At 38.5% G+C, this 24,091-nt stretch overlaps 1 protein-coding gene and 2 pseudogenes across 1 annotated transcript in view; 1 reads left to right on the forward strand and 2 right to left on the reverse strand.

The window, feature by feature from the left end:
- The window catches only part of LOC111138601, an 896,555-nt gene that overhangs the window by 549,466 nt on the left and 322,998 nt on the right, over positions 1-24,091 (forward strand). The gene's annotated exons all lie outside the window — the stretch shown is intronic.
- LOC111138578 lies at positions 6,170-7,083 on the reverse strand (annotated as a pseudogene).
- Positions 12,393-13,299, reverse strand: LOC111162608 (annotated as a pseudogene).

Consider the following 24,091-nt stretch of genomic DNA (forward strand, 5'->3'; position numbering starts at 1 on the left):
AACCTCCCACCACCCGCATGGGTTCACCAGCCTGGAAGCTCCCTGAATCCCATGCTTTAGTGATCTTTATGGGGGCTTCCTCTTGTAGGTATAACTAATTACTCACTCAATCTTCAGCCCCTGCCTCTCCCTGGAGGACAGATGGTGAGGTTGAAACATTCCCAGCTTATAGTCATTGCTTTGTATTTCTGGTGGCCAGTCCCCAGCCTGGAGCCCACCAAGATTTGTCTCATTAGAACTAAAGACCCAGGAAATTCTGAAGGATTTTAGAGCTCTGTGTCTTTAGCCTGGGTTCAAAGATGAAGCATTAGAATAGAATATTCTTTGTTCCTCTATCACTTAGGAAATCACAAAAGTTTTGGGAGCTTTGGCCAGAAGCCAGGTGTTTCTTTTTTTCTTTTTTTTTTTTTTTAAAGATTTTATTTATTTATTTGACAAACAGAGATCACAAGTCGGCAGAGAGGCAGGCAGAGAGAGACAGGAGGAGGAGGCAGGCTCCCTGCTGAGCAGAGAGCCCGATGCGGGGCTCCATCCCAGGACCCCGGGATCATGACCTGAGCCGAAAGCAGAGGCTTTAACCTGCTGAGCCACCCAGGCACCCCCCCAAAATATGTATTTCTTATTATATTATAGTATCACATCAATAAATATCATTACATTCTTTATAAACTCAGTACAAAAAATACCTTATTAATAAAACATTTATAAAGAAAGATAATAGGAGAGAACACTTAACAGTAAAATAAACTTGAGGCACCTGGGTGGCTGAGTCAGTTCAGCATTTGACTCTTGGTTTTGGCTCAGGTCATGATCTCATGGGTCATGAGATCAAGTCCTGTGTGGGTCTCTGTGCTCAGTGGGGATTCTGCTTGAAATTCTCTCTCTCCTCCTCCCTCTGTACCTCCCCGCCACTGGTATGCACACTTGCACGTGCTCTCTCTCTCTAAAATAAGTAAATAAATCTTTAAAAAAAATAAAAAATAAAATGAAGGGCGTTTAGAATCCCAGGTATGTGAAGTAACCATTTAATTCAGTAGGAAAAAGACAAATATCAATGGAAATGGAAAAAATATATTAATTGTAATTCACAGATGAGAAAATTCTGCTAGCCAATAAAATATATGAAGATTCTCAAATTCAATGGTATCAATGTGATGCAAATTCTAACAATAATTTACCACATTTCACCTATAAGAACGAATTGTAATGGCACTGTGGGGTGTCTGTTAGACGGGATTATATGTTAATACCATGTAGGAAGCAGGGTTCAGTCTTCCTGTTGACATGGGGTATGAAGTAATCCATAGAATAGGAATAAAAGAAAGAGAACAGTTTAAGAGGTATATCAACAATGTAATTGAAAATCCTCGATGTATGTTGGTAGAGAAAACAAAATAGTTAATTGTTATATAATAAAAGAAATGCTGTTCGCTGATACATAATTTAGTTATTTGATGGTTAACTTGCAGTAATGTAAGAGCAAAGTGTAGTCTTCCAAAAGAGAAGTGACCAATTTCTTGATATTCTACATTGAATATATAATAAATGGGCTTAAATATACTTTAGAGAAGTATGGGAAAGATTCATTTACTTGAAACTGAAAAAAAAATGTACACTCACTAAAAAAAAGCCCAGGAAGTTATAAAATGAGGGCTGACAAAACCAAAAAAGCAATAAAAGATAAAAGAGCAGAATAATCCTAGAAATGAAGAATAAGATACAGTCTTACTAATTTCTTCCTTAACTATTTGAGGCTGTAAATTTCATGTAAGTCCTGATTTAGAAAAACCCCAGAAAATAATATGTAGTGTTTTCAGTATTTTATCAATGTTTTATAATTGGTAAAATGAATACATTCATAGCCTTTGTAGAAAATTCTAAGTATGGATCATGTCCGTTTGCTTTCAAGATTAACTATAGGTTTTACTTTCTAGATTAACTATAGATCAGAAAATTATGTCTCTAAGAGTCCTGCTTTTTAGAATCAATTAAAACATTCATTATGGTCTAAGACATGGGCACTTCTGGCAAATGCTCCATAGGTATTTAAGACAAATGTGTAGTCTGTCTTAACTTATAATTTTTTTTAAGATTTTATTTATTTATTTGACAGAGAGAGCAACTGCACAAGCAGGGGGAGCAGCAAACAGAGGCAGAGGGAGAAGCAGGCTCCCCATGGGGCAAGGAACCTAACACAGGACTCGATCCCAGGACCTGGAGCTCATGACCTGCACTGAAGGTAGATGCTTAACCACTGCATCACCCAGGTACCCAATTATTTAGAATTTTTCTGCATGAGACCTATGTCTATTCTCCTATGTATTTAGGGTTCGTTTATATTGATATGGATCACATATTTATTTTATACTTTGGGTTATATCAATACATTTCATTTATTTTATTGCTCAAATTGCTATGGCTTTGGCCACTGGGAGTTTTTCGGTTGCCTGCCATGTCACTTTGATATACTCCTATCGTGTTTTGTCTCGGAGTACTTCCTTACTGTCTGGTACCATAAAATGCTCCAAGATTATCTTGTATATTCCCTTCCTTATTCCTAAAATCGGCCGTTTCTTCAGAAAGCCCAGATTCCTCTTATTGGAGAGCAGTGTTAGAAATCAAGATTTGAGTATGAAGTTTGCTCACGGTCCTTGGGATATGAATGCATCTAGACCCTCTGAGTTGTGACAGCAAATATATGTGTGTTTTTGCCTGGTTTTGGTGTGAGGGTAATCCTGGCCTCATAGAATAAGTTAGGAAGTTTTTCTGCTTCTTGTAATATCCTAGAGGAGGCTGTGGAAGATGGGTGTGAGTTTGTAAGTATTTTGTAGAATTTACCAGTGTAGCCAGTGCTGCCTGCTGCTTCATGCTTTGGGAAAGTATTAGTTATTGATTCAATTTCTTTAATTGAAATAGTTATTCAGATCATCTGTTTCTCCATATCTGAGTTTTATTAGTTTGTTCTTTTAAGGAATTGGTCCATTTCATCTAGTTTATCAAATTCATGGTCCAGCTTGTTCATAGTACCCCTTTATTATCCATTTAAGGTCCCTGAGGTCAGTGCTCATGACCCCTCTTTCATTTCTGATATTGGTAACTTGTGTCCTCTCTCCCTCTTTCTGTCTAGTCTGGCTAGACGTTCATCAATTTTATTGATTCAGCCTTTGATTTGTACTCTAATTCTTCATTTCTTCTTCTTGTTTTTGGCCTACAAATATTTACACTTTTAACTTGGATCCACATTTTATTTTATTTAAAGATGTATTTATTTATTTATTTTAGAGAGAGAGAGAGCACCAATGGGAGGGGGCAGAGGGAGAAGGAGAGAATCTCAAGCAGACTCCATGTTGAGTGTGCGGCCTGACACAGGACTTGATCTTACCACCCTGAGATCATGACCTGACCTGAAACCAAGAGTTGGTTGTTTTACCAACTGTACCACCAGGCACCCCTGGATTCACATTTCAAATTTTTGGATCTCTCTCTTACTTTGGTCGTTGTCAATGACTGTTCAGGTTCAGTTGAATTGTCTTACTGAGAATGTTTCCATATTACTTCCTCTTTTAAATTCTTAGAGTGTAGTTCAGGAAGATCGATGCTACGTGATTTCGTGGCCCATCTTTATTGTACATAGAAAATGCCAGGGGCGCCTGGGTGGCTCAGTGGGTTGAAGCCTCTGCCTGCGGCTCAGGTCATGATCCCAGGGTCCTGGGATCGAGCCCCGCATCGGGCTTTCTGCTCTGTGGAGAGCCTGCTTCCGCCTCTCTCTCTGCCTATTTGTGATCTCTCTTTGTCAAATAAATGAATAAAATGTAAAAAAAAAAAAAAAGAAAGAAAATGCCGTAGCGGGGTGGCTGGGTGGCACAGTCAGTTAAGTACCTGACTCTTGGTTTCCACGTAGGTCATGAACTTAGGGTCATGAGATCAAGCCCCACGTAGGCTCCATGCTCAGTGGGAAGTCTGCTTGAGTCGCCTCTCCCCCTGTTCTCTCTCTAAAATAAATAAATAAACCTTAAAAAAACAAAAAGAAAACCTCATTGCCACAAATGTCCTTCGTTATCTTGTTCAATGTTTTGAATCTTAATTCAGACTTGTCTGCAGCTATATTTGAACTCTTTTATTATTATTATTGTTATTATTGTCCATGTTTGATGTACCTTTGAAACCATTTAATGTCAATCTTTCTGTGTCACTTTCTTGAAAAACTAAAGAGGATTTGCGGAAAGTTACTAGTTTAACATTTAGTCTCTGCTCTTAATCTCAAAACACCCACTCTACCTGCCAGAGCTAACTTTTAGGAACAAGCAGACGGTTGGCTTGAGTGAGACTATAGGCTCTCTTAGATACCCATACTCGAGGGCTTATCCCTGGAAGTCAGCAAAATGAGAAAAACAGTCCAGTGACATTTAAAGCTGATCCTGAAAAGATGTCAACTCTACTCTGTAATACCCAGGTATAAATACCCAGGTATAATACCCAGGAGCCCACATCTGTATGTTGGGAGTGTGTCCACACAGCAGCTGGAGTGATATTTACAGATGCATTATTATCACGTTATACCTGTGCATATAGCAACTTGATGGGTTTCTGTTATTACTGAAATATAAACTCTTTAACATGTCTTTTGAGTCCTGTGTGATGTGATTCCTACCTACTCCCCCAAAGTCACCTCTCTCCCCACTGCACCCACACTACCCGTGTCCAAGTTCTTTGACCTTTTTCCCACCTTCTCTTCTTGAAACCTGTTTTTCTCTCTGTTGAATAATGCCACCTCATCCTTTAAAGCAACAATTTAATTCCCTTAAGGGGGAATTAACATCTCACTTAGCCCACACCTACCCCTTCTTACAACATCTTATACTTTGTAGTCATAGCTTTTATATCGAGCAGTTGTAAGATATATGAAGAGAACTCACAGAGCCAGAACAGGATGGTGTTTAGGAATGTGGGCTCTGGACCCGGGAGGCCTGCAGTCAAACACAACTTTGCCACCTAGTTGTGGGATCATAGCCAGTGTACTTAACCTTCCACAGTTAATGCCACAGTTCTTTCATCTGTAAAAATATCAGTAAAAGGAACTAAATCATATATTTTTGGTGAGGATTAAATAATTCAATATATGAAGTGCTTAGAACAGTTCCTGGCATGCCGTACATTCATACGTTAGCTATTAGTACTGTTGTCGTTATGGCAAATTGTACCTGTGGATTTGTACCTGAATTTGTGCTTACTATTTCCTCTTATACTGGTCTAGTAGTTCTCAGAGAGCAGAGAATATGATAATTACTCTGCACTGTGTCTTTAGCAGTATCTAATAAACAACATTTGCTAAATTACTTAATTAACACTAAAGCCATGAAATGACTTTGGCTTTCCAACATCAGTTAGTATCCAGCAAGATAACATTTATGAGACTATGCAAGGTGAAAAGCTGTGGATGGTAATAAGGATAAAATTACTGGGGCTTTTTCTACTTAACACCAAATAATATGCTCAACCTCATAAGAAGTTATTAATTTATAGCACTCGCTTTCAGCTGTTAAACCAGAAGGACTAATGTGGTCAGTACTTATCAGGAGTATGGTGGGGATACAGTTCTGTCGGTTAGACCTGAGCACAGTCCTGCGGCTGCTTCAGAAACTAAAGGAATTGGGATTAAATACAATTTGACTTCAAAATAGGAAATGTAGAGTTGAAGAATTCCCACTTACTAAGACTGATTACTTCCTACAACCAGAACATATATGACATTTAGAGAGCACTGTTAAAAAAAAAAAAAAAAAAAGACACAGAAGAAACCCGCAAATCGATAGGAAGCTGCTTTACATCCTCATATCACCAACTAATCTCAGAACACCAAACTGTTGAATTGTGTAGGGAGTACGAAAGCCATAATTTTCTGTCCCTGCATTAAACTGGGCACAGACACACTTTCCAGTCCCCATTATATTTTATTTTATTTTTTGTTGTTTAATTTTTGTTTCATAATCATAGACCTAACCCTGCAATCCAGCTAGACTTGCAGGGGAATAAGGAAAACATGGAACCCATGGAACTGCAGTGAGAGCACAAAGGTTATAGGATGGTTTGAGCAGATGGGTGAAGTGGTGCTCTCCTGAGTTACAGAAGGAATACTCTAGTGGTTAAGATAAAACACAAGTCAAATTTTTTAGGTTTGTCCACAGTCAGCAATGGTGATCTTCCTGCTCGTCTTGCCCTTCCTGGACCTAAAGGACTCCATGGTGTCCACAGTATTCCTGCCCCCTCCCATCTGGCCCAAGACCACACACTTGCCATCGCACTCAGTCTTGGCCATGCAGACAGAAACCTGGGAACCCTTCATGTTGAGTCCAGTGTTTGCCATGGATGAGATGCTAGGACCCATACGCTTCAGGATGAGATTCTCATCATTAAACTTCTCCCCACAGATGGAGTTACTTCTAGGGCCATTGTGGTGGGTAAAGTCACCACCCAGGCAAAAATTTGCAAAATAATGCTGTGAAAGCAGGAAACTTTATAACCAAATCCTTTCTCCCCAGGGCTCAGAGCACAAATAAAATCTTAAGATTTTATTTAGGGGCGCCTGGGTGGCTCAATGGGTTAAAGCCTCTGCCTTCAGCTCAGGTCATGATCCCAGGGTCCTGGGATCGAACCCCACATTGGGCTCTCTGCTCAGCAGGGAACCTGCTTCCCTCTCTCTCTCTGCCTGCCTCTCTGCCTACTTGTGATCTCTGTCTGTCAAATAAATAAAATCTTAAAAAAAAAAAAAAGATTTTATTTATTTGAGAGAGAAAGAGTACAAGCAGGTGGGAGGGCAAAGGGAGAGGGAGCAGCAGACTGCTTGCTGACTGCAAAGCCCCACACGGGACTTGATCCCAAGACTCTGAGATCATGAGATGAGCTGAAGTCAGATGCTTCACCGACTGAGCCACCCAGGAACCCCAGAGCACATTTTCTGCTGGCTTTGGACAGTTGTCTGCCAACAGCTGGAGGGAGACACAGCCCAAGGGTGTGCCCTCCACAGTGATGACAAAGAACATAGTGGGGTTGACCATGGCTAGACACTGCTGGTGGCTCCTGAGCAGCGGCATCTGCAAGGCTCCAATCCCTGTTTTAAATAAACACTGAGACCAAGCCATGATAACACAGCTGCTTTGCTCCACGAACAGCTCACTTATCACGGTTTCCTTCAAGACTTTTGCCTTGCTCTGCCCACTGACCCAAAGCTACTATTTTTAAGCTCTGCTCAAACTCAACCAAATCTGTTTTGCAAAGTTCACCTCATAATCCCTCATGCCAGGTCTGAAAACCTTATAAATATCCTTCCTTAACTATTCCCTTTTGAGACACCAATAGCTCTGCTGAGAGAGTATTTTCCATTTCTGGGGTGGGTGTGATAAACTCAGCTTGCTTGATCAACAGCTGTGTATGGCAGTCTTTGGGGATTTGATAGTCAGTAGATACAGTGTAAGTTTTTGGTGGACATACACATTTATTCTTATTGAATATATGCCTAGGAATGAATTTTGAGGTCAGAGAATAGGCAGGTGTTAAATTGTCAAGTAATGGCCTCCTCCCTAAATCCATGTCTTATAGTTCCCCATACATCAGCTCTGTGAGCAACTTTGGCCAATGGGACATTGCAAACATGACATAAGCAGAAATTTGAAAAGGGAGTGTCCGCTTGGAACATTGACATCATGTGAAGAAGCCTGGATTAGTTTGTTGAAGACATGTGATCAACAGCCATCACTGAACATATGAGTGAAGTCATTTTAGGCAAGTCATTTTGCATCCCAGGCAAGCCATAATACTGTAGTGCCATTCCCCAGCCTTGTCTTCCCTGAACAAGACCAGTGAAAGAACCGTCTGGCTGACCTCAGCCCAAGTTGTTGATCCAGAGAATCATTAACAAATTAAAGAATTACTGCTTTATGCCACTAAGCTTTGAGATGGTTAGTCAATGTGGCAATACATAATTGATATGGTGTCTATTAATCTGAATAGAAACTGCCAAACAGCTTTCTGAAGCAACACTCCCACCAGCAGTGTAGGAGAGTTTGAGTTGCTCCACATCCTCACCAACACTTGGTGTTGTCTTCCTCAGGTTTTTAGCCATTATTCATATTAAGAATGTATTGCACTGTTTTGGATGAGTACTGAGTTGAGAATGTTTTCATATATTTGTCAGCCATTTGGATCTCTTTTTGTGAAGTTCTTGTTCAAGTTGATTGCCCATTTTTAAAATTTTGTTATTTTTCCTTTTAGGATTGATACTGGAGTTCTTTGTAGGTTCAGGATAGGAGTCTTTCTGTCAAGTATATGGAGAGTAAATACTTTCTCCAATAATCAGTAGCCTGCTCTTTGATATTCTCAACAGTGTCTTTTGATAATCAGAAGTTTTGATGAATTCTAACTTATTTTCTCTTCATATATTGTTAGTATTTTTTGTGCCCTGTTGATGTCCTTGTTTATCAAGGCCATGAAGACACTTTTCTGTGTACTCTTTTCCAAGTTTGTGGTAGGTTGTCATGATGTTCACCAATTTCTTCCCTACACACACATCATGCCATTCCCCTAATAATAGAAAGAATATATTCTTCCTTTCCCCCTTGATTCTGGATGAGTGTCCTCATGACTCACCTGACCAATAGAATACTATGAAAGTAGACATTCTGGAACTTTGAGTATTGATCACAAAAAGTTTTAAACCTTCCACCATGGTTTTTTAGAACACTCACACCAGAGGAAGCCAGCAAGCATGTTAGAAGTATAACCACCCTGAGAGCACTTGGTGGAGAAGTAGGGCTCCCCGTAAGCACCCAGGTATTTCAACCATCACAGACAAAGCACCAGGCATCTAAGTGGAAGAGCATATTGATAATTTATACCCAAAAGATGCTATATGAAGAAGAAATGAGGCCCCAGACATATGGCCCCATCTGATCTGTGACGGCCATTTTCCACCTTTTAAGCCATCCTTGCTGAGGACCCAGATATCACAGAGCAGAAATGAGAGTTCCTGGAAGTCATCTCTCTGAAGCAAAACTGACAAGTGGCCGTGTCCTAGGGCTACTTTAGAGTGGTGTTGTATTTAGGGTGGGTTATTACTGGGTTATTAGTGGTATCACCCTTTATTTGCTACTGTATTCTCGTGGAACTTGAAGGAAAATTAAGGCAGGGCCTATTGCGTCTCTCCCACCAGACTTACAAAGTCTGGTATTTCTATCCTTTTTCACAGAACTGATATTACACTAATAAAAATAATGTAGTATGAGCTTTCAGAAAAGGAGACTTTCTTCAAAAATATACAGTTCTCAGGGTGCCTGTGTGGTTCAGTTGGTTAAGCATCCAACTCTTGATTTCTGCTCAGGTTGTGATCTCAGAGTTGTGAGACGGAGCCCCACCTCAGGCTCCCTGCTCAGCAGGGAGTCTGCTTCTCTCCTCTTCACTCTCCTGCCCCTCCCCACTGCTCGTGCTATCTCTCTAAAATAAATAAATAAATCTTTTAAAAAATGTGCAGTTCCTCAAACAAAGGTAATATTTATTATTCCTCAAATAATTCAGGAAGTTTTTAGGGCTCAAATATTTCTAATGATTAATTTAGTCTGACTGTATTCTTTCCCTGAAACTACTATTATGATATGATCATGTTGGAATGTTTACTACCAGTCAATATTATGAGAGGCATTTATCATAGTTCAGCTTACAGAATTTTTACATTGAGAATTAAAACAAGACAATCAGGGTGCCTGGATGGCTCAGTTGGTTAAGCATCTGCCTTCAGCTCAGGTCATGAATCCAGCACTGGGCTCCCTACTCTGTGGGGGGTCTGCTTCTCCCTCTCTCTCTGCCCTCCTCCCACTCGTTCTCTCAATCTCTCTCTCAAATAAATAAAAAAGATCTTAAAAAAAATAGGAAAATCAAATTAGCTAACGTCCTTACTCTTAAATAACATTAGCAGCGTTTATAGATCTGGATGCTAACAATTACTATATACACCATGAAAAATTAATGACAAGGGTCAATTCAGAAGGAGGAATGTTTTCTTCATTTCTGGGGCATCTTCATGGAAATTATATCCAGCCTCTGGGAAGGATATTACTGTATACAAGTGAGGAATCCCATTGAGGTGTTTATTCTATGTTAACTAACTGGAAGTAAAATAAAAAGTTAAAAAAATAAAAAATAAATAAACTGAGGTGTTTAAGGACTAGAGAGTTTAATCATATGATGTTTGAATAATTTTTCTAAACAAGGAATAAAGAAATGGGGATTTTGAAGGGATTATATGGAAGAAAATCAGTTTAATGAGGAGAGAAATACCTTTCTTAGGTCAATCTGAAGAGGTTTAAAATTCTGAACTGTTGTTACTGTACAAACAGCCTCTAGACCATGACAGAATTCATAGTAATTCCCCTGGAGTTTATGATTCATATGTAGGAAAGGAAAAGTTTTCATCTCCTAAAATTTGGGGATGACTTTTGATACACACAGAAATTCCTCAGTGGCTTTTTTCCCTCTCTTATAGGGTTTACATTGAATTAAGAAAAAAATTATAAAACATTTAACAGCAAATGTAAATTCGGACTGTGCTGTGATAGATCCACTTATAATCTTGAAGAACAGACAGAATTAATGCATCAATTAAAGTGAAGGACTGATCACTGGATGTAATTAATCAGTTAAAATTAATAATATCTCAAGTTTTTACTGATTGCATACTATCTACAAGGCATTTTAATAACAACTTAATACCCAAAATGGTGCTAAAAGGATTAAATAAATAACAGCTTTATGATCAAGGAACTTATAGACTAATAGGAGACATATAAATATAATAATATTAACTAGAAAAACTGTCATTTCAGTGTATAAAATGCAACCTGTTAGAGGTGTTTCCTCTGTTTACTCTAGTAGAGAACATTTTTAAATCAAAGAGACTCAGATAATTTTACAAATATTATGTGATTTTACCTAACCACTAGCGTATGAGAAAGATTTGGACTGGGGATTTGCATGGGCACTGGGGGAACAGGTAATGTCATGGTATTAACAGTTAAAGAAAAATGAGTGAATTTCTGAGGGGTAGAATTCTCCTATAGGGACTACCGCCTATCCCGCCTGCTAGGATGACTGTACAAGTAGATAAAACAGGGCTGGGGCTGATGAGTAGGTGACCTGTACATGCGTTATACACTCGGTAGCAAAAGCAATGTTACTCAGTGGACAACAGCAAAGGTTCAGACTTGTACACTCCACTTCTGAAGCCACTTATCTTCTGTGTGCTCTGTGCTCATTTACATAGAATCTATAAACCATAGTTTTGTTATTTTAAAAAATTGGATGAAAATACCTATATCCATTCTTTGAGAGGCTTGAGACTATACTTACTTTTATAACGTAAATAAAGTATGCTTAACTTTGTAGAGGAAAATCTATCTTTCAGTAGAAAATTACACATTACCGGATTCTGATTGTGTAAATTATATATTATGTATTATTATTAATTGTAAATTATAGATAAATTGAGAGCAATGCAAAATAACTCTTGTCAGTGACAAGTGAATTCAGTTCTGTCAGGTAAAAAAGGGATTGGCTTCTCTCCCCACAGCAGAAGAAGCAATTTCTTGTCTCCTTTTGCACATTTCATTTCAACATTCCTTCATGTGTTATGAATTTGTGGTATTTGACTTCTTTTTATTTTTTCATTTTTATAAGATTTTATTTATTTTTTTAAATCTTTTTTCAAAGATTTTATTCATTTATTTGACAGAGAGAGAGACAGTGAGAGAGGGAACACAAGCAGGGGGAGTGAGAGACGGCGAAGCAGGCTTCCTGCTGAGCAGGGAGTCCGATGCGGGGACTCCATCCCAGGACTCTGGGATCAGGACCTGAGCAGAAGGCAGAAGCTTAATGACTGAGCCACCCAGGAGCCCCAAGATTCTATTTTTTTAAGTAATCTCCACACTTGGTGTGGGACTCAAACTCACAAACCTGAGATCAAGAATTTCAGTCTCTACCCACTGAGCCAGGCAGGAGCCCCTTGACTTTTTTTTTTTTTTTTTTTAACTGGTTATTAAGTAAGTGTGCCTGATTCCCTCATTAATTGAGTTGAATAAAATCTTTAACACGTTTATTTTATATCTCTGTGAAAATCACCTTACTGTTCTTCTAAGACTTAATTCTTTTTACTAAATATTATTTTGCTGAGATAGATCTATATTACGTGTGGCTATGGTTGGTTCCTGTTGACTCTGGATACACTTCAGGGTATTTATCCCTATTTTTAAAGACCCAAGGATTTGACATATGGGCTAATTATAAACACAAAGTAAACGGCGGTATTTGAAAAAAAAAAAAATCACATAGGATTGCCTTTGTTGCTCTGGTCATTGCTGCCTCCCCAAAACCTTTCTCAGCGCCCCTTTTACCTCCTTATTCCTTAAGGTGTATATGAGTGGATTGAGCATGGGTGTTACCAGGTTGTAGAAGAGGGTGAGGAACTTGCCTTGGTCCTGGGAGGAGCCGTTTCCGGGCTGCATGTACATGTAGATGATGCTCCCGTAGAACAAGGAGACCATGGTGAGGTGCGAGCTGCAGGTGTTGAACGCCTTGCGGCGCCCGGCCGCGGACTTGATCTTCAGCACCGCGGCAGCGATGTAGCCATAGGAGACGAGAATAAGAGCGAGGGGCAGGAGGACGCTAAGGTGAAGGCCAGCATCTCCACTGCGCGGGCATCCACACAAGCCATCTTGATCAGTGCTGGCATTTCACAGAGGAAGTGGTTGATCCGGCGCCGGCCACATCTGGAAAGAGTCATTGTGAGGGGGGACATGACGATGGCATTGACCAGTCCGCTCCCCCAGGCCACAGCCACAGTTGGGGGTGCATGATGACCAGATAGTGCAGGGGCCTGCAGACCGCTGCGTAGCAATCATAGACCATCACGGCCAGGAGGATGCACTCCACGCTCCCCACGGAAAGGAAGGAGAAAAGCTGGACCACACAGCCGGCATAGCTGATGATATTGTCAGGGCCCCAGAGGTTCACCAGCATCTGTGGGATGCAGCTAGTACTGAAGCACAGATCTAGAAAGGAGAGGTTGGCCAGAAAGAAGTACATTGGGGTGTGGAGTCGAGTGTCCAGGATGCACACGAGGATGATGGATGAATTTCCCAGCACAGCCACTGAGTATAGGATGAAATTCACTATGAAGAGCACCAGCTCTAGCTTGGGGCGGTCTGAGAAGCCCACCAAGATAAAACCGTACTCTGAGCTGTCGTTGGATTTTTCCATTGTCTTCCTTTAACATCGTCTGTGTACCTGGTAAGAATAAAATGAATACCTGATCTGTATTTTCTGAGAACCAATGAATGTTGGGAAGTTTAAGGAACGGATAAGCCATCAAATCTGGCAACCCACCCTACATGAGGCGAGTGTCTGCCTAGCCATTTAAGTCCTTCATCCTTTGTTCAAACATGTAACACAAACTAGTGTTGGAAAATTCCAATTCACAATCATCATCCTTTTGCTAAGTAGGAATTTTCTTCCTCATTCATAAGACAAAGTATTTCAACTTTATTGAATATACATCGTATCTAATCTCTCTTCCTATGACAGCCATTTAAGTATTTTAAGCTAAAAAAAAAAACCCTAAATTTTCTTTAGGCCAAGATGTTTAATTTCCTACAATGACTCTTCCTATAACAAGGTTATCAGGTCTGTTATCACCTTATAACCATCTTCCACATACCCTTAATGTCAATGACGACCTTCTGGAACTGTGACAACCAGGGCTGAGTTCAGTATCCAAGATATGGTTTGAAAAACACAAAGTACAGGGAAACTACTACCTATCGTGACCTGGATATTATATTCTTTTTTTTTTTTTTCCAAAGATTTATTTATTTGAGAGAAAGCACATGCAGGGGGAAAGGCAGAGCAAGAAGCACATTCCCCACTGAGTGCAGAGCCCAATGAAGGGCTTGAAATCCAGGACCCTGAGATCACGACCTGAGCTGAAGTCAGACACTCAACCAACTAAGCCACCCAGGCACCCCTGAATATTCTTATCAAGGTGCTATAAGTCTCAGTTACTTCATAGTGTCGATGTTACCTTTGTACTTAGGTTTTAACTGGATCTACTAAATATTTACTTATCCTATGAAGTACTGTCAAATCTGATCTCTTTCACTGACTTCTCTGAAAGAAAAAGTCTTCTGTAGCATAGAATACCAGGACATTCGGGGAAGATATTTTGTCGAGTAATAAAACGGCAACTTTGGATATATTTGTCTTTTGGTAGTTTTGTAGAAACATTGAAACAAACAATTAGCTTGCAGGAGAAATGTGCATAGCAATAGGGATGAATGGAGAGGGAAGGAAGGAGACTGTGGTGCCTAGAGTAATTTTTAAAAAAGTAAACTGAAAAAGATTGACTCTAATATGGCTAAGGATAAAGAGAGCTGAATTCATAAAAGACAGACTCATAATTGGAATAGAGGATACTAGGATAATAGTGACCTAACAAAGGAAGTGAGACAAATACGAAAAAGCAGAATGGCAGAAGGAAGGAAATATACGTCATTCAGATCCTTTGTCATGTTGATTCTTTGATAATAGAAGCAAGAAAAAAAAGACTAAAATTATTAAGTGTACATGATAAAATATCTACTCTGCTGTGTGATCTAGAGAATCCTGGGCTGCTTCAATTAATAGCATATTCAACTAGTAAGCTGGGAAAAAATAAAGAGAGTAGAACACAGATTGTTGTCACGAATATTTTAGTTTTCAAATAAAATACTTATCTTTGGTGAAAACTTCTCAGCTTCAAAGTTATTATAGTAAATTTATTTCCCACAGTCAAATACATTATACCAAAGTAAAAGAAAGAAAGTTTTCTTAATTTTCTCTAATCATTGAGGCTTACCTGGTTTTAATTTCCCAAGTAATTTAGGGAGAACACTTAGTAATGCTTTTTCTGCAGGTTGGGATTTGTTACCCTGATTTTATGGAAGACTGTGCAGTTAATATAAGTAGAAATAGATGTGAGACAAATGCACCAGAAATGATATAGATGTCGTTACAAAGATCTCAACTTGTCCAGAAAGGGGATGACATCAAGCCTTGAAATGGCTTCATGCATTAGATTTTAGTTTCTTCCAGAAGCACTGTGAAAGCTGTGTGATTTTTCCAATGATTTGACTAAAGTGATAGGGTCATGATATATCCTTACCTCAGAGGAAAAGTAAAATGGAGTAATTGTCATAGGGTAGTTAAATTTTAGAGAAAAGAGGTCACTGTAATAAAAAATTAGAATTAGCATTCTTCCCCTGTCTGTCTCCCATTTGGCCCAAATACCCAGCCTTCCACAGGCTTTTAGGAGCCTTCAACCAAAACTCAAAGGCAAAGACTTCCTGCTGGCCCCAGAAGGAAACCAACACAGATGTGGATGCTCTTATAGACCCAGATAGAAAAAAATGGAGGACTAATTTCTTAGCATCAACGATGGTCCCTGGAGGTTGACATAACATGTTTCCTTGATGAGACCACAGGGGCTGCATACGCCTTTGGGTAATCAACAGATCTGTAGAAGAGACTAGAAGAATATATTCTTAGGTGAAATCTTGGAATAACACCGGATGATTAGGAATCAAAACCCTTAGATTCTTTTCTTGGTTTCTATTTAGAGTCATATCCTCAAATTTTGATCTTTTATTTTTGTGGTTAACTATTTCTGGTGTTTGGTGAGACAAAAAGTTCAAGTTTGGGGCACCTGTGTGGCTCAGTTGGTTGGGTGACTGCCTTGGGCTCAGGTCATGATCTTGGAAGTCCCAGGATGGAGTCCTGAGTCAGTCTCCCTGACTGCTTCTCCCTCTGACTCTCCCCGCTCTCATGCTCTCTCTTTCATTCTCTTTCCAAATAAATAAATATTTTTTTTAAAAGTTCAAGTTTGGGACACCTGAGTGGCTCAGTGGGTTAAAGCCTCTGCCTTTGGCTCAGGTCATGACCCCAGGGTCCTGGGATCAAGCCCCATGTCGGGCGCTCTGCTCTGCAGGGAAGCCTGCTTCCTCCTCTCTCTCTGCCTGCCTCTCTGCCTACTTGTGATTTCTGTCTGTCAAATAAATAAATAAAATCTTAAAAAAAAAAAGTTCAAGTTTGGCAATATCTTCCAAATATGAATAGCTTTTGAGCACCTCTTTATCCTTGAAAGGAGATTTAGTCTGTTTTCTGAGGAAAAAAAATTTAAAGGCTAATTTCTTTCCCTCTTAATATAACTTTCAAAAGGATAACACAAAAGAGTATGTCAAGTTTAACTTTGTCACTTGATTTATAACTTTAGTTTTTACTTAGATTGGTTAAAGTTCCTGGAATAAAGTAAACATAAAATAAATACTTAGAATTTGATTGATTGATGTTCTTTAAGTTATATACAAACAAAAAAAAACCAGAAACCACACTGATTACCCTTTGGAGAAGGTAAAATTGCCCCCAAGAAACTCCAAAATGATAACATCATGTCTTGCAACCAGGGCAGTCAAAGACTAGAGACATTCTCCTCAGAGCGATGATAGCCCAAGAGTAACCATAAATCATATTCACTGATGTGACATATTCCAGCTTGCATGTTTTCCCAAACTGATGTTATTTGAAACTCATGACCAACCTTTGAAAACCCACTTCCAAAGCAAAACATATATATAAATTATCTGGGCTTAAGATGGCATTTTATAGTTAAAAAAATAATAATGAAGTTTAAAAAAATGTAGGAACAGAGCATTACAGCCAGTATACCAACTGCAATGGTTAATCAGTCCTCAGATAAAACCAGCTAATAGTTGTTGAAAACAGCAAAATAACTACATTACGTATTTGGAACAAAACAAGTATTTTTAGTACCAAAGGACTTTTCTGGCAGATAAGCTTTTCAGATAAGGGTTACACTTGCCTGGATAAGACAATGGGAAAAGGATGAGATAAAATGTAGTGAAATTGTAATTCATATGACCCCAAAATACATAAAACCTTTTCAACCTCATTTATATTTAAATAAATAAAAATTAAATGGATTTTTTAAAATATTTTATTTATTTATTTGACAGAGAGATAGAAAGCACAAGTAGGCAGAGCAGCAGGCAGAGGGAGAGGAAGAGGAAGAAGTGGGCTCTCCAAGGAGCAGGTAGCCCAATGCGGGGCTCGATCCCAGGATTCTGGGGTCATGACTTGGCAGCCACTTAACTGACTGAGCCACCCAGGCGCCCCTAAATAAATACAAATTAAAACAATGAGATATTTTCAGATTGCTAATATCCTATCAGTGAAGATATGAGAGAATGGCACTCATACGCTTTATGTAGGAAGGTAAATCAGGCTTAAATTTTTGGAGGATAGTATTACCAAATTTAAATTTGGCAGATGTACAAGTCTTTGACCCGCTAATTCCAATTCCTGGAATTTATTATTAGGATTGCTTCCATAGATGTGTAAAGAGATAAATATATATATCTATATCTATCTATAATACATATGTATATATCAGTTACATTGTGACTAAAAAAGGAAACAGACTAAATGTCCATTGACTGAATAATAATTAAGTAAACCTTGCATAGTTGTAAAATAAATAACAGAACAAATTACACAAAAAAATATAGTATGTGTATGTTGATATTGCTGTTGATATAGAATTGATATGAAATTGATATGGAAACAAAAATAGAATATATAAAGTATATTTCAAGTTATTATATATTAAATATTTTAAATATATTTATTAAGTATATCGACCGTATAAAATTATATTAAATATAAATTGTTTTAAAACATGTTAAAATTAATAAAATTACTAAAATATAAGTATGTTAAATATAGGAAAAACACTAAAGTTAAAAATTTGTTTTCAAGATTTCAGATATAGTACATTCTCACCTCTATGATTACATACATATGCAAAGATAATTCGTGTTTGGAGGAGATGAATTTTTAATCTTCATTTTTTGTAATTTAAAAAAAGTTAACATATAACTATACAGAAATGTAACATGTAACCATGATTATGTTACTTTAAACATTTAAAAGAGTTAAATAAAATTTTGGAAGTGAATAAAAATAATTCAGCTTGAGTGTAACATTTAGGTTTGATTTCAGAACAATCTTCACCTCACAAAGAACACATAGTTTTGCATCTCACTCCTAAAGCGTGAACATTATTTGGATTGACTACATGCATATTTTACAGAGACTAGGATTCCATCTTTGTGACACAGGACCACGCTGACTGAGGGCACTCCAGCTGCTCAGTCTTCTGACCCACAGTCATGTAACCATATAATTACATTCAGCACTCCATCATATCCTTACACCACGCAGGAATTTGATAGGAGAAAAATTATTTTGCCTCTTTCACAAATTGACATTTAGGTAGGGAACACAAATATTTTTTAAAATCAAAGCAGGAAAAATGATTTGTAGCACTGAGACCAAATCGCAATTTGGCTGATAAAAGCTAGCACAGTTTCTACTAGATATTAGTCTGATCCCTCTAAATCAAACTTCATTTCAATTCTGTGGGCTCAGACTGAAACTGTAAATGGAGCATTACCCCAAGTATTTTTGTTCCAACTGCTCTTTTTGTAAAATTAGCTCAATTTTCTTATTTGTTCAAGGTAACAGTATGAATAGTATGGAAGAAACCAAATATAATAAGACATTGTTTTCTACCTTTAACTATTTTACTTTTTTTTTTAAAGATTTTATTTATTTATTTGACAGAGCACAAGCAAGGGGAGCCCCAGGCAGAGGGAGAAGCAGGCTCCCCGCTGAGCAGGGAGCCCGATGTGGGACTTGATGGGGGGGTCCCCTGGGATCATGACCTGAGCTGAAGGCAGATGCTTAAGGACTGAGCCACCCAGGCTCCCTTTACAGTTCTTTATATGAGCATAAAGCTAATGAATCTAAATAACTAAGAAGAAAATACAGGGTTTGGGGTCTTTTGTTTTTTTCTATTTGCCATTCTTCTAAGTGAAAAGAAAATATATGCCTATTATTTCATTGAACAAGTGACTTATTTGCCCTGAGAGTTATGTTCTCAAGGAGATGAGAAAGAAAGATGGAATCACACAGACTGGAAAATCTGAAGAATGAGAAATGTTTGGATCTGTTGAAAACAGTTTTCCTTAGGCCAGTTCTGCTTTCTGGTGAGACTGAAATACGGCTACATTTACTCAAGTGATTCCCTCTGGATTACTGTGGAGAATCTTAAGGGATTCTGGATGGTGAGGGCCATGAGCAATATTTAAAACTAGAGCATGTAGGAGAGCAATTTTCAACTTCTGCAGTTTTTATAAAAGTTGGAAGGAAAGAACAGGACCCTGGAGAGCTCATTACAAAGTCTTAGATTAGGACTGCTGACGACAATGATCTCATCTTCTCCACGTCCACAGGGATCGGCTCTCGGAGGGTAGAACTGATTGCCACCTTCTCCCCGTGCTGCATGCAGCTATTAAAAAGTTTCCAATGAGTTTCATTATAACTCACAGAATGGAGAAATCTCTAGGGTTATCTGCCTTAAAGGAGAAACAATTAAGAACTGATCGCAGTGGAGAATTAACTTGAGTCGGCCCCTGCTGTTGGGCTACCTTAGCTCTATACTTGCTGCTCAGAGCTACTCGGTAGCCCTAGGGATTTGCTGAACAGTATTATGTACACTTGAACTTTCAAACAGAACACCAAATCTCAACTCTCCCCATATAACTGAAATAATCATCCCGTCACTTGTAGATGGCATTTTGTTGAACAGGGATTTACTAGGAATATTTAGGAAAGCTGTTCTCTATCGGTGACTTTTTGTTGTTGTTCCATACTTACTCTTGAGCAATAATTCCCATAAAAACTCGTAATGCAGGATTACTCTGGGAATACAACAAATTTATTTAGCAAACAGTTGCAATCATTGTGAAAGACACATAGTATACAAATAAATTTTATGCATCTCCCCTTAAGGATAACACAATCCAGAGGAAGGTAAGAATGAGGAAGTTATAACATTGTATCAAAATTACTATTCTATTCAAGACAGAAAAAAAAAGATAAACATCGGTTTATTGATTCTATTGTGTTGTTAATTGCTCATTATTTTTCCACTCTACCATGTTTCTCTTTCTTTTAGATATTGTACTCCCTGCTGCATTGCCAATGCCTAGCAAAGTGTTAGCAGTAACTCAAGAAATGATAAGTAAATATATCAGTTAATCTATAAGGTGATATTAAATATAACATGTTGAAGACTTGCTGTCTTTTACAAGACCAGTGCTCTAACCCCTGAGCTATGGAGCCTACTTGCTGTCTTTTACAAGGAACATTTTGCAACAACAAAAAAAAGCACAGCTAATTTTCGATAGAACAGATTCAAAATGATGACATCTGTATCATCTTTCATCTTCATGCATCTCCATTTAACATAAGTAAATATTCCTCAGTTTATTGACAACTATGTACATGTAGTTAAATAAAAATAATAAGTGGAAACAGGTGATATATAGTAAAATTACAGATTTACATATGTAATGTCCCAGAAACTCATACCTATAGAAAAACTTGGACATGGGCCCAAGCAATAGATACAATAATGTTTTGTAATGAATCAAAATGGATGAATCTCACATGACATTAAATGAAAGTGAAGAAGGTCTGCCATTGGTGAAGCCATCATACTGGGACTTAGAAGCCATGTTAGCAGTTTAAACATAACAATAATGGCAATGGAGGCTTTGGGGCAGGAGTGAGTCAGTGCCACAGTTTCAACTAAAGTATGCCATTAATAGATAAAGAAGATGTGTTATATATAGAATAGAATATTGTTTACCCATAAAAAGAATGAAATCCTGCCATTCTCAATGATGTGGATGGAGTTAGAGTGTATCATGTAAAGCGAAATAAGTCAGAGAAAGACAAGTACTACATGATTTCACTCATATGTGGAATTTATGAAACAAAACAAAAGAGCAAAGGAAAAAAGAGGCAAATCAAGAAATATACTCTTAACTCTAGAGAACAGGGTAATCAGAAAGGGGTGGTGGTGGGGGTTGGGTCAAACAGGTGATGGGCATTAAGGAGGAGGACACTTGTGATGAGCACAGGGTGTTGTATGTAAGTGTCCAATCATCATATTGAACACCTGAAATTAATATTATACTGTATGTTAACTAACTGGAATTTAAATAAAAACTTTAAAATTGGGTCACCTGGTAACAAAATAAATAAATAATTAAAATTTTAAAAATTTTAAAAATAAAATAAATATAAAAGGGGCACCTGGGTGGTTTATTAGTTGTGCACCCAACTCTTGATTTCAGCTCAGGTCTTCTTCTCAGGGTCCTGGGTACAGGCCCCACAGTGAAGCTCCATGCTAGGCATGAAGCCTACTTTAAAAAAATAAAGAACTTAAAAGAAAACCACTTAAATATAGATAAAATAAATAAAATCTTTTAAAAAGTATGCCATGAATAAACATGTTTTAGTACGAGCATTCCCACTGGTGTGGGAATGAATTTGGAGAGGACAAGGTTAGAGGCCAAGGGAGAAATTAAGAAATTGTTGTAGTTACATAGGTGAGTGACAGAAGTTGGCAGTAAAAACAAATTCAAGAAATATGAAGATACTGAAGAGGAAAACTGACAAGATTATTTACTGCATGCAAACAATGAGAAAAAGGACTGACTCGTGGCTGCTGCTTGAAATTCTGGTTTGACCAATGGAATCCTGTCTACAAGCATCTCTCTCACAAGCAACACCTCGGATTTTTCCAGCTGACTTCGTCTTGAGCTCTGATTCTAATTATCCTTAACTGCTCCAATCCATTGGTCTACCTTTTTTTCCTTCCTATCTGCTTTCTTCCTTAGCCAAAATATCCATAACAAAACTTTGGTTATGTTCAACCCTCTATCAAACACCTACCTCTCCTAATGCAGCTCAATATGACTGGGGAAAACTCTATTTTGTTTCAAACCCACAACCACATACCTCAAGTAAGCCCCAGTGCCACTGGGCAATTGTGCCCTACATCTTCAGTCCTGTACTTCCTGCTGGCACGTCTCCTAGTTCCTCACGCCACCAGGACCTCCTCATTCACTCTCACTGTCAGTTTATGAACTTTGCACCTAGTTCTTCTGAGAAAATCAAGGCAATCGAAGAAAACTTTACAGACTCCTCTTTAGTGACCTCCTCTCCTACCTGCTGACGTCATGCCCCTAAGTATCTGCCATCCTTCCTGTTACCACAAATGAACACTCATCATCAGAGCAAAGCCAGACCCCCCAGGAGTTCTTCATGTCCCATCTGCCTCATCTTCTCAGGGGTAGAACTCCAGGAATTTGCCCATCCTTCTAGATCAACAAGTTCTCACTTTTTGCTATCTCATTCCCAGGAGGAAACAAATATACCATTAATTCTAACATCTTAAAAAAAAAAAAACAAAAATGAAAAAACGTTATTAACCCTAATTTCCCCACCAGGTACATTTCTATATAATTTAATCCTCTTCACAGAAATATTCCTCAGAGAAACTCTATTTCTCCCATTCTTTTTTAAACCTACTCTAGTCTGGCATTTGAGCCTGCCATTAATATAGAAACAGCTTTTGTCAATGCCCCAAATTGCCTCCAGTTTTCCAAATACAACAGTGGATTTTAATCCTTATTTGACCTACTGTCCTCTCTCCTTATTACACTTTCTTCGGGGGACTATTTCTATCAATGAGCATCAGGTGCACGTCGTAGTGGGAGGAGGAAGGTGGGTGCTGTCTTGGATTATAGGTCTCTAGATCACGAGGGTCTAAGAGACACAGATGTGCACTCCATGGAGTTCCTAGACTTTGGGCCGGATGCCAGAAATGATATGGACTTTGAAGATGTCTCTTTCTTGGAAGGGTTGAGCATATTTTGCAGGAAGGGGAAAAAAAAAAAACAACAGTGTTTGATGATGGTGAGAGTGAATGAGAGTCATTGTAAGCACCATTTATCAACTGTTCCTGTTTCTTATACCTTCTGTATCCATATGCTAGGATTGTATTTCCCTGATCCCTTAAATTAAGATATGACCATGTGACTTGATTTGGTCAGAGAAATGTGAGCAGAAGTAACATTTGTCCCTTCTAGGAAGAAGATCTAAAACCCCAGGAACAGTTCCCCTCTGCTGGGCTGTTCATGAAAGCACAACTGAGAGTGAAACCTCTACTCTGTTTGTCCCAGAGTGACTTTGATGAACAGCTCCCATAAGGGCTTCACTGGATACCAGTATTAAAGAGAAGTAAGCATTTGTTGTATTAGGTTACTGTGATTTTGGTTTGTTTATCATCTTAGCACAGCATAGACCATCTTGGCTGGAACCCATTCCTGGCTCCCGCTCCAGCTGTCCATACCTGTCTTGTTCTTCAAAGAGATGTTCATTCATGCTTTTGTCTCTTAGCACTTATTCTGCCTCTGCCTTCTGACTAGCGTTCTTCCCTCAGATGTGCTCTCAGCTAGCACACACACAACTCCTTCAAGACCTCTGCTCAAATCCTACCTTCTACCTGAAGCTTACCTTGACCATGCCATTTCTTATTGAGAGTCCCCATCAGCATTCCCAAATTCTCCAAATCCTTTTGTATATAATGATGACCTTCTTGTATATGTTTTAAGTTATTAGTTGTAAGGTTTATTTTATGTAGTCTTTGATAGAATGCAAGTCCTGCAAGGCAGAGATTTTTGTCTATTTTGCTTACTCATGTATCTCAAATTCTACAACAGTCCATGAGTTTCATAGCTATCCAATAAATATTTGCTAAATAAATTGAAATAATAAACATAAGTATGTGTGCAATTAAAGTCATAAATAGGATTTTAGTCTAAGCTATGTAGAATCTAATATTCTGAAATTCATCAAAAATAGGAAAAGCAGGAATATTTTTTTTTAAAGATTTTATTCATTCATTTGACAGAGAGAGAGAGAGAGAGATCACAAGAAGGCAGAGAGGCAGGCAGAAAGAGGGGGAAGCAGGCTCACTGCTGAGCAGAGAGCCCGATGCGGGGCTCGATCCCAGGACCCCGAG

Source organism: Enhydra lutris, unplaced genomic scaffold (genome assembly GCF_002288905.1).
Source record: "Enhydra lutris kenyoni isolate GAN:26980312 unplaced genomic scaffold, ASM228890v2 scaffoldscaffold93, whole genome shotgun sequence".
Taxonomy (NCBI): domain Eukaryota; kingdom Metazoa; phylum Chordata; class Mammalia; order Carnivora; family Mustelidae; genus Enhydra; species Enhydra lutris.